The sequence below is a fragment of the Camelus bactrianus genome, chromosome 20 (assembly GCF_048773025.1).
Source record: "Camelus bactrianus isolate YW-2024 breed Bactrian camel chromosome 20, ASM4877302v1, whole genome shotgun sequence".
Lineage (NCBI taxonomy): Eukaryota > Metazoa > Chordata > Mammalia > Artiodactyla > Camelidae > Camelus > Camelus bactrianus.
The window spans coordinates 11,306,854-11,322,855 of record NC_133558.1 but is presented as its reverse complement, the minus strand read 5'-3'; the positions used below and the strand labels follow the sequence as shown (position 1 = coordinate 11,322,855).

The following is a 16,002-nucleotide window of genomic DNA, read 5'->3' as shown; positions in this document are numbered from 1 at the left end:
AGAAAATAATGCAGCCACCCTTCCCCCACCCCCTGTAACCCCTACCTGGTGTGCTTTATTCTTTCAATCCAATAATAATTTGATAGCTTTGAGTCTTCCTTCATTTTGTACTAAATGGTGCCTGGATATGCCTGATTTTGAATTCCAGGGTAATGAAAGCATTCCTAATAATCTGGTGGTGTGTGAAAACAGAGTTTAAGAGGAATGGAGATACCTTGTTTTCCAAATCAATTTAAATAGAAGCGGTAATACATACCCAGTTCTGGGTGACAAACCATCGAGCGCCCCCCACAGGCAGGCACTGTGCTAGGGTGAGGCGTTACTGACACCGGGTTTGTTTTACATCTGCACCAAGGTGAGCGCAGTGACAACAGCCAGACCCATTCTTGGTGAATTTATGAACCTGAGCCATCAGACCGTGTAGCCTCGGGGGCATAAAATCTTTCTGAATTCAAAGTTTCAAGGTTATTAAGTACCAAATATTTCTGCATAATTACCCGCTACAAATTCAGGTTTGGAAAACAACCTTCGGTTAATCCTTCTGCTTTCTCCGCTGCTTTTGGCAGAGAAGAACACTTGTATATTCACAGAGCTGGTGCGAGATGATGTGTGCTTCTTGGGAAAGAAAGAGCCATAAAATACTTTAAAAGTTATAAATAGGTTCCAAGCTTGTCATATCCAAATTCCTACATACGGGCGGCCTGGAATCCTGGGTTCCTACTCCATGGCAAGATCGATATTACTTTATTACTTACAATCAATTATTGTCCACTTTGTCCAAAATCTTTATCAGCCTATTAAAGGCCAAAACCAAATGTACAAGTTTCACATTCATTTATTTAATTTCTTCCCCCCATCGCCACCCTCTTCCTCTTAAATTAATCACGGAAATCAACTCTAGGCCCAAGGCTTATCAAGGATGTTGAGAAAAGATATATCAGGAAGGGAGGACAGTACCACCCCGATTCCAGAGGTGCCTGCTCTGCTCCAGAGATAGTGTGGCTCTGGACAGTAAGTCCCCTCCAGGTAGGGTTGGCCTCTTAGATGTTGCGGGATGTCCTGCAGGTCCATTAAGTCCTCCTCAGGGTTCTACACATATGAACACTGAAGAAATATTTACTGAAGAAAAAAGAGAATTGCTCACTTAAAGATGTCTACTTGTAAGCTTGATGAGAGAAAATACATTTTTAGAACTAACCCCTTGTAAAGTATTTACTTTTTTTTTTTTTTTTTAATTTGGAAAACAAAAGTATGGCTTCCATGAAGTCTTTTGTTTTGGTTGTTTGGAAACATTTGCTTTCTCGTGAGAGTCTGTGTGAGCATTCTGATATAAAACCAACAGGTTTTCTGCCCTTTGGAGAAGTCCCATGATCAGATGTATTTCTGTTTCTCTGGGTGGGTTGGTAATTTTCTCCTAGTAACAGATAACAAATGTGTGTAATAGGTTATGCTGCTATTTTAGTGTGCAGAAGAGTTGGCAGTCAGAAAGCTAGTCAGTTCAGCTCAGATCCACCTCTGGCAGAATTCTATTCATGCTGCATTAAACTACATCTAAGCTAGTAAGTAAAACAAAGTGGAAATTTGTAACTGTTATTTAATCATGAAAATCATAATGCCTCTTTTCCATCAAACATCCAGAAAATAGCAGAATAGGGTCACTTTGGAGGATGAGGGGAGTGAAACGGAAAGAGAGGGAGGGACAAGAAAGCTCACTGCCAACCTCGCCCTTCTGACAGTTTCCGTTCTGCCCTGTAGAAGTGGCTTAAGGGTACTCATACTTTAAATTCTGTTATATAAATCTGAAGGGGAAGGAAGAGAATGCAAATATTTTCAACCCACTATGTGTTTCTTTGCATTTTGAATTCAGGGTGTACTTTGGTTTCAAGTCTTTAAACAGTGAGCCTTGGCGCTGCCAAGTTATTTTAAGGAGCTGATGGTCTCTCCAAATGTATTGAATGACTTTCTCCTGATGACAGATTCATTCTAATGATGTTGCTGGGAGGCAGAGGACACAGTGTGGTGGAAATAACCCTGGATCCCAAGACAGGAGACCGAGGGCCCGGTCCAAGCAGTCTTAACCAGCTCCAAAGCCTTGTTTCGTTTGCTCCATTAAAAAGTACGAGTGGGGTTAGAAGAACTTAGGACTGTCCTCTCTGAACAGGCCCACCATAGCCTGGAGGATGCTGGTCTGACCCTTTATTGACAGATGGTTAGAAGTCACCATGGATTTCTGAGACAGCCCAATGTTGGCACTCAAGTGTTATTTAGTTACTTTTTTAATGTAAGCTACTTGAGATTATTTCGTAAGATTGATATTTTCTCTACTAACAAAGGAAAGGCATCTTTATGACAGAAAATTAGGACAAAGCATAAAGACGTACAAAGAAGAAAATCAAGATTACCCACAGTTCTACTCAGAATAACGTAATATTTTTGAGTATCTAATATTGAGTGTTTCTTGCGCATAAATATTCACTTGTAAGTGTACAAACGAGTCATCCTCTGCACTGTTTTACTATCAGCTTTTTTCACCTAGTGAATATTTTTTCCTTGTCATTAGTTGCTACAGTTCATTTTCAATGCCTAAAGAGCATTTTGTCATGTCAGTGCCCCCAGATTGATTTAAGCAATCCTCTTTTGTTGGGCTTTTTTATTGTTTCCAATTATTCCCTATTATGAACAACTCTGAAATTAATTAATTAATTAATTAATTAATTAAATCCTTATAGATAAATCTTGTTACATATTCTTGATTACTTCCGAAGGCTGGTTCCATAAGGGACTTTGCTTTGTCCATGGCTGAACCCCCTGACTCCTAGAACAAGACTAAAGAAGTGCTTAAATATTTGTTGAATGAATGAATAAATTCTTACGATTTATTAGGTTGAAGGCTATGCCCGTATTTAGATCTTTTGATATATATTGCCAAGTTGCCCTTCAAAAAGTAGTAGAGATTTTACTTCTACCAGGAACATATTAATGTCAGGTTTCCAGAATCCTCATTGACATTGCTGTATAAGATGGAATAATTTTGTTCGCAAGTAAGAAAAATCTTAACTCACGTTGACTCAAGTAATAAAAAAGGAACTTTTTGTCCCTATAGTTGAGAAGTCCAGAGGCAGGGCAGGCTTCAGGTGTGCTTTGACCCCAAGGATCATGTTGTCACCAAGACTGTGACAGCACTGACTAAGAAACTCCTGCCTTCGCCCTCCTCTGCTGGTTGGCTTTGCTTTTTAGCCGATGCTTTCAAGGTAGCAAGTTCACTGCCAGCAGCCACCAGGGCCATGAGCCTCCTTGGTCACATGAAGGGGAAAACAGGACTTCTTTTTGCCCGATTATCAGACCAAAGTCCAATCTTCCTTTCGGTTGTGTCATCTTAGATTGCAAGCTCGCCTTTGAACCAATCTTAGAGGCCAAGGAATGTGATTTGCTGATTTTCTTGGGTTAGGGTTCCATTCTGTTTTCCCATCATGGGGCACACCCCTAAGGCACAAGGATAGATGACATTGATTTGCTCAGACCCATGATGGCCCAGAACTAAGGAGCCCTGCCGAACTCCATGGTTGTGAGATTCTGGGTTCTTTTGGGAAGAAGAAATAATAGAGTAAATGCTTTGGAAACAATAGCAACACTGAATATTAGCATTTAATTTTGAAAATATATGCATTTTCTGAGATAAAAATATTTTCTTGTCACTTAATTTTTTTCTATGTGTCTGTAGACCATTTGTTTTTGAGAACTATCTTTTTTTTTTAAATAGGGTTTTTGTCTTTTTTCCTTCAATTTTTAAGAACACAAAGAGCTGTTCTGACAGACCCATTCCATGTAATTCAGATCGTCCAGTCCAATCCCTCATTCTGGAGTTAAGAAAGCTGAGGTCTAGAAGGAAATGGCTTCCAAAAGTTCACATATTTAGCAAAGGACTCAACGGGGATTCAGATGAACTCTATTTTACCTTTGAGAAAAATTTGTCAAATTAAGAAATAACTTAGGTATACTCAGTTGCTCAAATCTAAACATACACATTATGTACCACATGTAACCATGACCTAGATCAAGATGCAGAACATTTTTATCAACTCAAGAGTTTCCCATCCCTTTCCCAATCAGTGACCACCCCCTTACACACACACACACACACACACACACACACACACACACACACACACACACACAATAATAACTACAATTCTTACTTCTATTACTAAGGTTTAGCTTTCCTTATTCTGGAATTTCACAAAAATGAAAATATAGGGTATTTATTTAGTCTTTTGTGATTGACTTCTTTTACTCAATTCACAGTCACATTTGGAGATGTTAACACTTCTTTCTCAGTAATTAAAGGAAGCAAGATTAAGCTTGCAAGAACTTAGAAGTGGAAAGTTAGCATGATGAGCTACAGCCTCCACAGCTCCAGAGGGTCTCAGGGTACATCAAATCCTCATCTTCACCTTCTACACTGGTCTAGATTCCACTCAGTCCCAGCTAACATGCTGCCATCTTAGTGGTTTGCTTAGAGCTCTCCAGAGAAACAGAACCAATAGGATATGTAAAAAATTATATACATATGGAGAGAGAGAAAGAGAGATTGACATTTAAGGAACTGGCTGGTGCAAGTTTGAAATCTGTAGGGCAGGCCAGCAGGCTGGAAACTCAGGCAGGACTTCTGGCTTACCGTGTTGAAGCAGAATTCCTTCTTCTCCAGGAAACCTCGGGTTTTGCTCTTAAAACTTTTCAACTGATTGGAGGAGGTCCTCTCATATTATTGAGAATAATCTCCTTTACTTAAAGTCAACTGATTGTAAATGTTTAAGCACATCAACAAAATATCTTCACAGCAACATTGAGACCATTGAGCTTAGACAAGTTGACACATAAAATTAACCATCACAATGTATGATCAAAGCCTTCACCCCTAGGGGTTGAGCCCCCATCACCATGCCCCTCTCATGATGTGGCTGCTGCACTTGTCCATCTGTTGTCAAAATAGGGCAGGGGAGAATCAAGAGGAATCCAGATGGATCACGCGAGTACAAAACTTACTGCCTCTGTATTACAAAGCAGCTTTTTTTCCCTCCTGATGGCTGTGGTCAGTTACCCATGTCAGGAGGGTTACTCCTCTTCTTGTCTGCTCGTCCCTGGACATAAGGAGTCTGAAGTGCCCAGGTGGCAGCTGTGGCTTGTATAGTTCTATGTGACTTGTATAGTTCTATGTGAGTTGTATTTCCTGGCTTAGGAGTTGTTTTTTTGGAAGCAGGACCTCTGTACTCACAGAGCTGAGAGTTACAGGGGCAGGAAGCACAGACTTGCCAGAGAGTCTCTGGGGGGTGATGGTAAGCAGGGCTACTCTTTTTTTTTTTTAATATTGTTGTTGTACAATGTTATGTTAGTTTCTGGTTTACAGCATAGTGATTCAGTTATACATTTATGTATTTTTCATTATAGGTTATTACAAGCTATTGAATATAGTTCCCTGTGCTATACAGTAGGTCCTTGTTGCTTATCTACTTTGTATATAGTAGTTTGTATCAGCTAATCCCAAACTCCTCATTTATCCTTCCCCTACTTTTCCCTTCAGTAACCGTAAGTTTGTTTTCTATCTTCCTGGCTGGTGTGGGGTGATACCTCATTGTAGTTTTGATTTTCAATTAATTGATAATTATCTGATAATTATCAATATTGACCGTCTGTGTTTCTTCATTGGAGAAATGTCTGTTTAGGTCTGATAATTAATTCTCTGATAATTATCAATATTGACCATCTGTGTTTCTTCATTGGAGAAATGTCTGTTTAGGTCTTTGCTCACTTTTTGATTGGGTTGATTTTTGTTGTTGTTATTGAGTTGTATGTGCTGTTTGTATATTCTGGAATTTAAACCCTTGTCAGTCACATCATTTGCAAATATTTTTTTTCCAGTCTGTAGGTTATCTTTTTGTTTTGTTTATGGTTTCCTTTGCTGTGCAAAAGCATGTAAGTTTAATTAGGTCCTACTTGTTTATTTTTGCGTTTATTTCTATTGCTTTGGTAAACTGCCCTAGGAAAACATTGCTAAGATTTATGTCAGAAAATGTTTTGCCTATGTTCTCTTCTAAGGTGTTTATGGTGTCCTGTCTTATGTTTGCATCTTCAAGCCATTTTGAGTTTATTTTTGTGTATGGTGTGAGGGCGTGTTCTAACTTCATTGATTTACACGCAGCTGTCCAGCTTTCCCAGCATCACTTGCTGAAGAGACTGTCTTTTCTCTATTGTATATACTTGCTTCCTTTGTGGAAGATCAATTGACCACAGATGTGTGGGAAGAAATATCTTCTTCATGCTAAATTTTTGCCTTAGCCAAAAGACAAAGCAATGATCAATTTTAATGATCAGATTTTGAAATACAGAAACAATAAAAAAAAGTCAGGGGTCCCTCAAAGTCAGCTTCCACATCTGCATCCTTATCCATCAATTTCTGGGCAACTTGTATAAAATTGTTTAAACTATCTCAGTGTTTAGCCTAGAATATATTTGTATTAATGACAGTGCTCAAAAGCAGTGTAAATGAACTAAAATCAACATAAAGAGATAAAATTACAATACAAATGTGTCTTTCAAGAGATCCGTTAGCTTAAAGTGTAAATCTTCACTGCCTCAGAATTCTTTCTCCTTTCTTCATAGATACGTAGATTTGTTTTCTGCAAATGTGGCTCTTGACCTCTAAGCACAGAAGTTTTATGCTCTCTGTTATAAGAACTTGCAACCTTTGCTTCGGTGGACATATGTGAGTTTTTAATAAGAACATGGGAAGGAGGAACCAGAAGGGTTGGGCAAAGCCACACACATCCTCCTGTTCTGTCTACACGGGACAGGGAAGGGACAGGAAAGTGGGGATATATCTGTTTCTAGACATGTGTTTTTGTTTTTGTTTTTGTTTTTGTTTTTGTTTTTCCAGAGGAACACAGTGCTTTACAATGGCTTGGCTTTCTCTTTCTAGGTGAAACTTTCTGGGCCTGGAAACATCATTTCAGATGTTTTCTCTGACATCTGAATATTGATCTTTCCTCATCCAGCAATATTTCTGTATAATCACTGGTCTAAGTCCTCGTTGTGAGAGGCAACCCCAGACATTTGGAGCCTAGAAGGGAGAAATGGAAGAGACGGCGTAGCAACCAGGAGATGGAGTGCAGGAGTGTCAATTAAGGAAGGCATGAAGTCTGTCTATATGCTCGTACCAGGCTCTGCCCCAGAGACCAGTGCCAGTGAACTTGCTAAAAAACACAGCGAAGAGTCAAACACAATGAGGATTTCTGTCACATTCTGGCAGTGATTCTGAGGGGATCTTGTGCAAATAAACCTTTCTGTACTATGTTTTAAATCACAAACAGTGAAAATAAAGATAAAAATTAATATGCATGTGTATATGTATAATTATGGTTAAGATATCTCTGTTTACAAAGCAAAGCAATTCATCTAATTATACCCACAAGAACACAATGGAACAGCCCAAACAATTTATAAAAATAATTTATTTTGGCTTATCTATTCTGTTTCTATTTATATCACCCTGCATGAAAGTACTCAGCCCCATTTGTATATGGAACTATGTCATTTTCAACTTGTACTGATAATCTATCTCAATATAGGATATCACAATTAAAGCAGTTTTCTTTGAACTTAAAAGGACAATTCAAAAGATAAGTCATTGATGTAAAAGTTCCTTAAGGAACTCACTGCACAGTTGGTTATTTTTCGAATCCTAGGAAGATGTTTATAAAATATTTTCCCTCATAGTTTTAAAAACAGATTTTTTTTCTAATCATATTTTTCTTCCAGTTTCAACCTACCTTTTCTTTTTCTTGCATACTTATGGGTGAAAAGCTGTCACTATTTTTTTCTTAGAAAAAAAGAGCAACAAGTAACTTTACATGAAAAAAGCAAACCAACTTTTTATTAGGATGCCTTGTACTTTATAATAAATATAGTACTATGTATCACAATAAATTAGCCTAGATCCAAATAGTGTGTGTGTGTATATATATATATACACACACATATACATATATTTTTTCCCCTGTTATATTAGGTGTCATTACCTTAGCCATGTTGGTAAGTTTGGGAAGAATAAAATATTTATGATAGGCAAATATTGCAGGGTTGGAGATTTTTTTTTTTAATGTTAGAAAACCAAAATCCACCTCTGTTTTCCTGAAACTATCCTGGATACTCTCTATCACAAAGCTCTCTAAATACCAAAATACATTAGTTAAAGATTTCCAGAATTCTCTTCAAATCCTTGATCCATAGACAAGATAGGTTAAAAAGATGAATTGCTCTATTTTTTTCTTACTGGTGTAAGGCAGAGAAGAACTTTTCTGAAAAGTGATTGGTGTGTATGATGTAAAGCCGGATCCTAAATTCTCTGCCACTTTTTTATTAATATTAATTAGGCTATCCCTGAGAAAGCCCACAAGTTGGTCTTACTAGACAAAGACTTCAAATCAGGAATTATAAATACATATAAAGAACTAAAAGAAGTCATACCTTAAAAAATAATAAAGGAAAATGCTAGAATGATGTGTCACCAAATAGAAATTATCAATAAAAAGATAGAAATTATTAAAAAGCATCAATTAGAAATCCTGGGTTTGAAAAGTACAGCTGAAATGAAAATTTTTCTAAGGGGCTCAACAGCAGATCTGAGCTGTCAGAAGAAAGAATCAATGAACTTGGGGACAGAATTGAGATTATCCAGTCTGGGAAACTGAGAAAGAATAGTGAAATGAGAAAAATGAACATAGACTCAGAGACCTGTGGACATCACAAGTGTATAAATAAATTTGTAATGGGAGTCCCAGAAGGAAGAGAGAAAGAAAAGAACAGAAAGAATATTTAAAAAAAATAATGGTTGAAACTTCCCAAATTTGATGAAAAATATTAATCTACACATCACAGTAGCTCAGTAAAGTCCAAGGAGGAAAACTCAATGAGACCCACACCTACACACATTTTATAGTCAAATTGTCAAAAGCCAAAACCAATTGCAGTACAGAACAAATACAATACAAAATCAATTGTGTCTCTGTGCACTTGCAATGAACAATCCAAAAATAAAATTAAGAAAACAGTTCCATTTTTAGTAATATCAAAAATAAAATACTCATGAATACATTTAACAAAACAAAAGCAAGAGTTGTAAATTGAAAACTACAAAGCATCATTGAAGGAAATTAGAGGAGATTTACTAAATGGGAAGACATCCTATGTTCATGAATTAGAAGACTTAACATTAAAATTGCAACTTTTCAAACCAATCTTAAAGATTCAATGCATCACTTTCAAAATCCCAGATACTTTTCTTTGCAGAAATTGGCAAACTGATTCTAAAATTCACATAGAATTACAAAAGACCCAGAATAGCCAAAACAATCTTGAAAAAGAAAACAAATTAGGAGGGCTCAGAATTCCTGATTTCAAAACTTAGGACAATACTGTAGTAATCAAGACAGGGTGGTGCTGGCATAAAGTGAGATATATAGATCCATAGAATAAAAAAACCGGAGTCCAGAAGTAAGACCATACATTTATAGTCAACTGATTTTTGACAAGTGTGCCAAAAAATTTTGTGGGAAACTAAATGGGAAAAGAAATCTTTTCAACAAAAGTGCTGAGAAAGTTATATATCCACATGCAAAAACAAAAGTTGGATTTTAATCTCATACATATGCAAAAATTAATTGAAATTTGATCAGAGCCCTAAGTATAGAGGTAAAAATATGAAACTCTTAGAAGAAAACTAGAAGTAAATCTTCATAATCTTGCATTAGGCTGTAGTAGATCAATCTCAGTCCACAAACTCTGGTGTACAAGAAATATAACTTAAAGTAGAGCATACATGTTAAGGTCACAGATGGTGCTGCCAGACTGCCTGGGTTCCAGCCCTACCTCTGTGTCTTACTGGCTGAGATTAAAACATTTGTTAATAATTCTTAAATATTACCCTGCTACAAAGAAGATCCAAAATACAAATGCCAAAAATATTTTGAGCATTGGTAGCATTACTGAGATAAGTGAATAGCTTATTAAGGTGATTACTGTGTTTATTTATTATCACATGTAACTTCTAGTATGTTTGTAAAAATAGTCTCTTTACTTTCTGGCCATAGTTTTATGTAGAATCACAGACTTTTAGAGATGGAGTGGAATTTACAAACGTTATTATAAAGGTGAAACATCTGACACTGGTGTGATGTGACCTGACATCTTTTTAAAGATCACTCTGGAGGGTGTAGCATGATAAGTATAAAAGCAGGGAGGCTATTAGGAGGTGATCGTAATTATCAAGGTGAGAGGTGAAGGGATGATGGTGGTGGCAGGAGAAGCGGGGGGAAATGGTGAAATTCCAGAGAAAGACTGAAAGTTGAACCAATGAGATTTCCTAAAGATTGACCATGAGAGGCAGCAGGAAAAAGGACTTATGGGTGATAGCAAAGATTTTACCCTAAGCACATGCCGTGGAAAGTCCTGACCTTCAGGTTGGGGGTATTTTAAGGAGCTGTGCATTGAAAGCTCTAAGGACTGATTGTGATTACCTTGAAGTGTCATTTAAATAATACATTAACGTACATCTATGGACACAAATTAGAGCATGACCTACTGCTTCTTTGGGGAAATGAAAGACAACCAAAGACTGTCGTGTACTCTGAGTAGATCTTTATGGAGATATTTTATTTTATTCCACCTGTCAGGATAAAGAGTGCAGCAGACAGCTTTCCAGCTTACCAAATGTTACCAAGCCCTGAATGCTTCAGCCCCGACGCAATTATATCCTTTTTATTTATTGATAAACACCATATGCCTGTCATGTCAGAGATCAGAGAATGTCAAGGAGTCATTCATTAGACTTTACTACAAAGCCACCCTCATTATTCTCCACTTCGTCCATTCTTGCTAAGCCTTCCCGTCTAAGGAACTCTGTCTCTAGGGAACTCACAACAGGGTATTCAACTCACAGCGTGTTTTGATAGTTGAGCCAATGGTGGTGTCACTAATCTGCAACTCCGTTCTTTCAATTACTTGCCCTGATGTAGAGGAGCCATGATTCAGGCGATTTAATATGAGAGAGAAAGAAAGAGAGGATAATAAAAATTATTTATAATTAATTTGGAAATATACAAATTGCCCTTGAAACACGTCACTCTTCTTAGTTATAGTTTACGCAGACTAAATTTAAAGTTGATTAGCATCCTCTGAGCTTACATGAGCTAGAGAGGAGGAAGTCCTGTTTAGTATGACAGATGGCAGGGTGATACTGTTTTGGGATTAAAAAGAAAATACATCGTAGCATTTCCATTAAAAAGGGGCTCTCTGCTTTTGGAATAAACTTACAGGAATGCATGAGATGATAATGGTGGTGATAATCATAAGAAAAATAGAACAATAATAATAACTAATAACATACTGAGCTTTTAATACGTGCCACATACTGCTCTAGGCACTCCACTTCTATTAATCCTCTTAATCCTCATATGAGGTCTGTATTATTATTAATCATATTTTATATATAAGGGAATTTATGTTCAGAGAACATAAGTAACTTGCTCATGGTCATATGGCCAATATGTAGCAGAGCAGGGATTTGAATCCAGATGGTCTGATTTCACATTTTTTACTTCTATATGATATTAGATCATATGCAAATATCAACAGCAAAGGCTCTACAGGAATAGTTCCAACATTCAGGATTAAGGGGTACCCTTGAGGGTGGGAGGGAAACAATGTGAACTACTAGTAGAAAATTATGGACTACACAAAGAAATAAACCACTCTGAGCATGAGTCAGCAGATAAAAGTAGTACACCAGGTATTAGACATGAGGTAACTGGGAAAATGCTGTAAGTATATTTTAAATTATTACAGAGACAAAAAAAAAAAAAAAAAAAAAAAAAAAAGAACAAAGACTGTACTGCAAGATAGGATACTGTGAGTTAAAAGAGTGGATATATAAAAGAACCAAATAGAACTTAGGAAATGAAAAAAATTAAATAAAAACTCAATAGATAAATAAACAAGAGATCTGATACAGATGAGTGGAGAAGTAATGTTCCAGTGGATAGAGCTGAGGAATTTATCCAAAGAAAACAAGATAGGGGAGGAGGGAGGAATTATTATAAAGAGATAGAAAATGAGAGGTTAAGAAACATAGAAGACTAGTTCAGAGGGCCCAACATATGCCTAACAGGGGTTCCAAACTGAAGAAACAATATTTAAAGAGATAATAGATGGCTGTTTCTCAAATCAAAGCAAAACATGCACATGCAAACCAAATTATGAACAGAATGAATAAAAATAAATCCGCACCTAAACACATTGGAGTAAAACCACAGCTCTCCAAAGAAAAATAGAAAAGTTTGAAAATGGACAGATAAAAAAGATATGTAATGAAATGTTATAGTGGGACTCCCTCTGTCTCAATTTCTACATAGGCTACTTAAGATCAATAACAAAATAATAAGGATCAAATACTGTCTCCCTATGCAGGATGTGGGAAGGGAGTAGTGAGTAAAACTAGTGATTTTCCCTCTTCATCTTGATGTCGGCCATTTAGAAACACTTCCTCTGTAGCCTAGAATGTTGATTTTTTTTGCAGATCTCAATGTGTGTTTGCAATGAATATGTGTTGTCTTTTTGATGAATTCAGTGATTTTTTTTGTGGACGTATTTCTAATAAGTAGGAATGCATTTACCTAGGAGTCATAAGGTATACATACGTTCAGATTTAGTGGGAACTGCCAAGGAGTTTTCCAAAGTGGCTGCATCAATTAACACTCCTACCAACAATGAATGAGAGTTCCAGTAGCTCCACATCCTTAGCAACACTGTTATAATTAGTCCTTTAAAAATATTATCCGTATTGGTAGGTGGAGAGTGGTAGCTCTTTATGGCATTTTCTGCTTACTAATGAGGTTAGTCTTTAAAAAATTTATTTACTGGCCACTGGATATTGTCTTTTGCAAAATCTTCTGTCCACTTTTACCTTATTTTTTATTGGGTTAACTTTTTCTTACTGATGCATAGGAGTACATATCAATTACATATTGGTGCATAATAAATTTCCCCAAAACTTACTAGCTTAAAACAACATTTATTATCTCAGTTTATGTGGATCAAGAATCTGGGTGCCATTTAGTTGGGTGCCTCTAGTGAATGATCTTCCACAAGGTTGTAGTAGAGCTGTTGGCCAGGGCTGGTTGGCCAGGGCTGCAATCATCTCAAAACTCAATTTATGCTGGAAAGTCTGCTTTCAAGCTCACTCATGTGACTGTCGGCAGATTTCAGTTCTTCATGGGTGTTGGACTGAGAGCTTTGGTGTCTCACCACATCACATGAGCCTCTCTATAGGATTGCTTGTAATATGGCAGCTGGCTTCTCTTAGAGTGAGTGAACAAACAAATGAGAGAGAGAAAACCTCAATGGAAGCCATTCTTTGTATAACCTAATTGCAGAAATGACATCCATTACTTCTGTTTTCTATTTGTCAGGAGTGTGCAGTAAGACTAGCCACTGTCAAGGACAAGGGATCACCCAAGGCTATACATACAAGAAGTCAGGGATTACTGGGAGCCATCTTGGAAATTGCCGACCTCTGGTAGCCAGTGGGTTGTTCTCTAGATCTGTGAGTCTGTTTCCTTTTTGTTATAGTCACTAGTTTGTTTTGGTTTTTTTTTTTTTAATTTCCACATATAAGTGATATCATACAGTATTTGTCTTTCTCTGAGTTACTTAACTTAGCATAATACCCTCCAAGTTCATTCATGTTGTTGCAAATGGCAAAACTTTATTCTTTTTAATGGTTGAGTAGTATTCTATCGTGTGTGTGTGTGTGTGTGTGTGTGTGTGTGTGTGTGTGTGTGTACACCACATCTTCTTTATCCATTTCATCTGTTGATGAACACTTAGATTGCTTCCACATCTTGGCTATTGTAAATAATGCTGCTATGAACATTGGGGTACATTTACCTTTTTGAATTAGTGGGGTTTTTTTTCCAGACATGTACCCAGGAGTGGAATTGCTGGATCATATAGTTTTTTGAGAAACCTCATACTGTTTTGTACAGTGGCTGCACCAATTTACACTCCCACCAGCAGTGTACGAGGGTTCCTTTTTTAGAGAAAGGTTTTTTTGTTTGTTGTTTTTGTTTTGTTTTTTAAAGTATCATGGGTGAGTATTGAATGTTACTAAATTTTATCAAAATTTTTTTCTGCATCTATCAAGATTATATAATTTTAATCATTTTCTTTCTGTTAATGTGAATTATATTGATGGATTTTCAAGTTTTAAACAATCTTGCGTTTTTAGAATAGAAATTTGTTGTTTAATTTCCAAATATTTGAGAATTTTTAAATTATATTTTTATTATTAATTCCTAGTTTAATTCTACTTTGGTCAGAAAACATATCCTGAATAATTAAAATCTCTGAGTTTTGTTGAGATCTGCTTTGTGGACCAACATATGGCTAATTTTCATAGATGTTCCTTATACATTTGCACATGTGTTCTGTTGTTGGGTATAGTGTCCTATATATCCCAAATAATTCAAGTGTGTTAACTATGTTGTTCAGCTTTTTTTTATAGCCTTACTGATATTTTTCCTGCTTGATCTTTTATTTACTGAGGGAGATGGGTACATTCTTTCATTATGATTGTGAATTTGTCTATTTTTCCTTTATTTCGGTCAAACTTTTCTTTATATATTCTGGTACCATGTTATTAAGTGCATAGAAATTTACAGCTGTTATATATCTTTGTCCCTTTTATTCCAATTAATATTTCTTACCCTAAAGACTACTTTGCCAGCTATTAATATAACTATATCATCTTTTTATTTTTATTTATACAGTATCTTTTTCCCCCATCTTTTACACTCAACTTTTCTTTGTTCTTATATTTAGAGTGTTTCTCTTATAAGTAGGTTATAGTTAGAGTTCACTTATTTTAGTCCAGTTTTAAAGCATTTTTGAGTAACTAGTCTGTTTACATTTAATGTGATCACAAATACAGATTATTTGGGTTTATAGTTACCATTTTATTATTTGTTTTCAATTTGTCCTATATCTTTTTCATGGTCCCTATTCTCTCCTTTCTTTTATTCTCCTGAACTATGTCCCACCACCCATTTATATATGAGCATACCTTGGAGATATTGCAGGTTTGATTCCAGGCCACTGCAACAAGGCAAATATTGCGATAGTTTGGTTTCCCAGTGCATGTAAAAGTTATATTACACTATGCTGTAGTATTAAGTATGCATTTGCTTTATGTCTAAAAAACAATGTACATCTCTTAATTTAAAAATATTTTATTGCTAAAAAATGTTAACCATCATCTGACAATGCAGAGTTGCCACAAAACTTCAACTTGTAAAAAATGCAGTATCTGCAAAGCACAATTAAGTGAAGAAAAATAAAATGATGTATGCCTACACTACTAATATAAAGTAGTATTTTTACATTGTCTAGTATTTATAGGCAATAATAGGACTTTAAAGCACTTTAACTCCATTTATCCCTTCTGCCTTTTGAGTTATTATTGTCATATGTTTTAATTTTGCATATATTTGAGCCCTATAAAACCTTATTACTGTTGTTTTGGACAGTCAATATTCACATAGATTTCCCAACTTTTGTTTGTGCTTCATTTCTACCCACATTTATGTTATCCATATGGGATCATTTTCCTTCCACCTGAAGAATTTTCTTCTGTATTTCTCTGATTAAGGGCTTACTGGTAACAAATTCTCTCCATTTGCATTTACCTGTTAAAGTCTTTATTTTGGCTTTTAATTTTGAAAAAATTTTTTTCAGATGTGAAACTTTGTGTTGGCAGTTATTTTTTCATTATTTGAAAAATGTCATTCTATTGTCTTCAGGTTTCCAACATTTCTGATGTTTCTCAATATTCTTTTTGAGGTTAATATTTTTCTTTTCTCTCTGAGAACAAACAGAGAATATGAGCAAAAAAATCTG

The 16,002-nt window shown here is 36.0% G+C and overlaps 1 long non-coding RNA gene across 2 annotated transcripts in view; it reads right to left on the bottom strand.

The window, feature by feature from the left end:
• Positions 1–985: 985 nt before the first annotated feature.
• Positions 986–16,002, bottom strand: part of LOC141574204 (uncharacterized) — a 60,425-nt gene continuing 45,408 nt past the window's right edge. Inside the window, exon 4 of one of the 2 annotated variants that reach the window (XR_012500978.1) lies at positions 986–1,119. This is a non-coding gene — a long non-coding RNA (uncharacterized LOC141574204). The remainder of the gene's footprint in view (positions 1,120–16,002) is intronic. The other variant, XR_012500979.1, reaches the window with a different exon arrangement.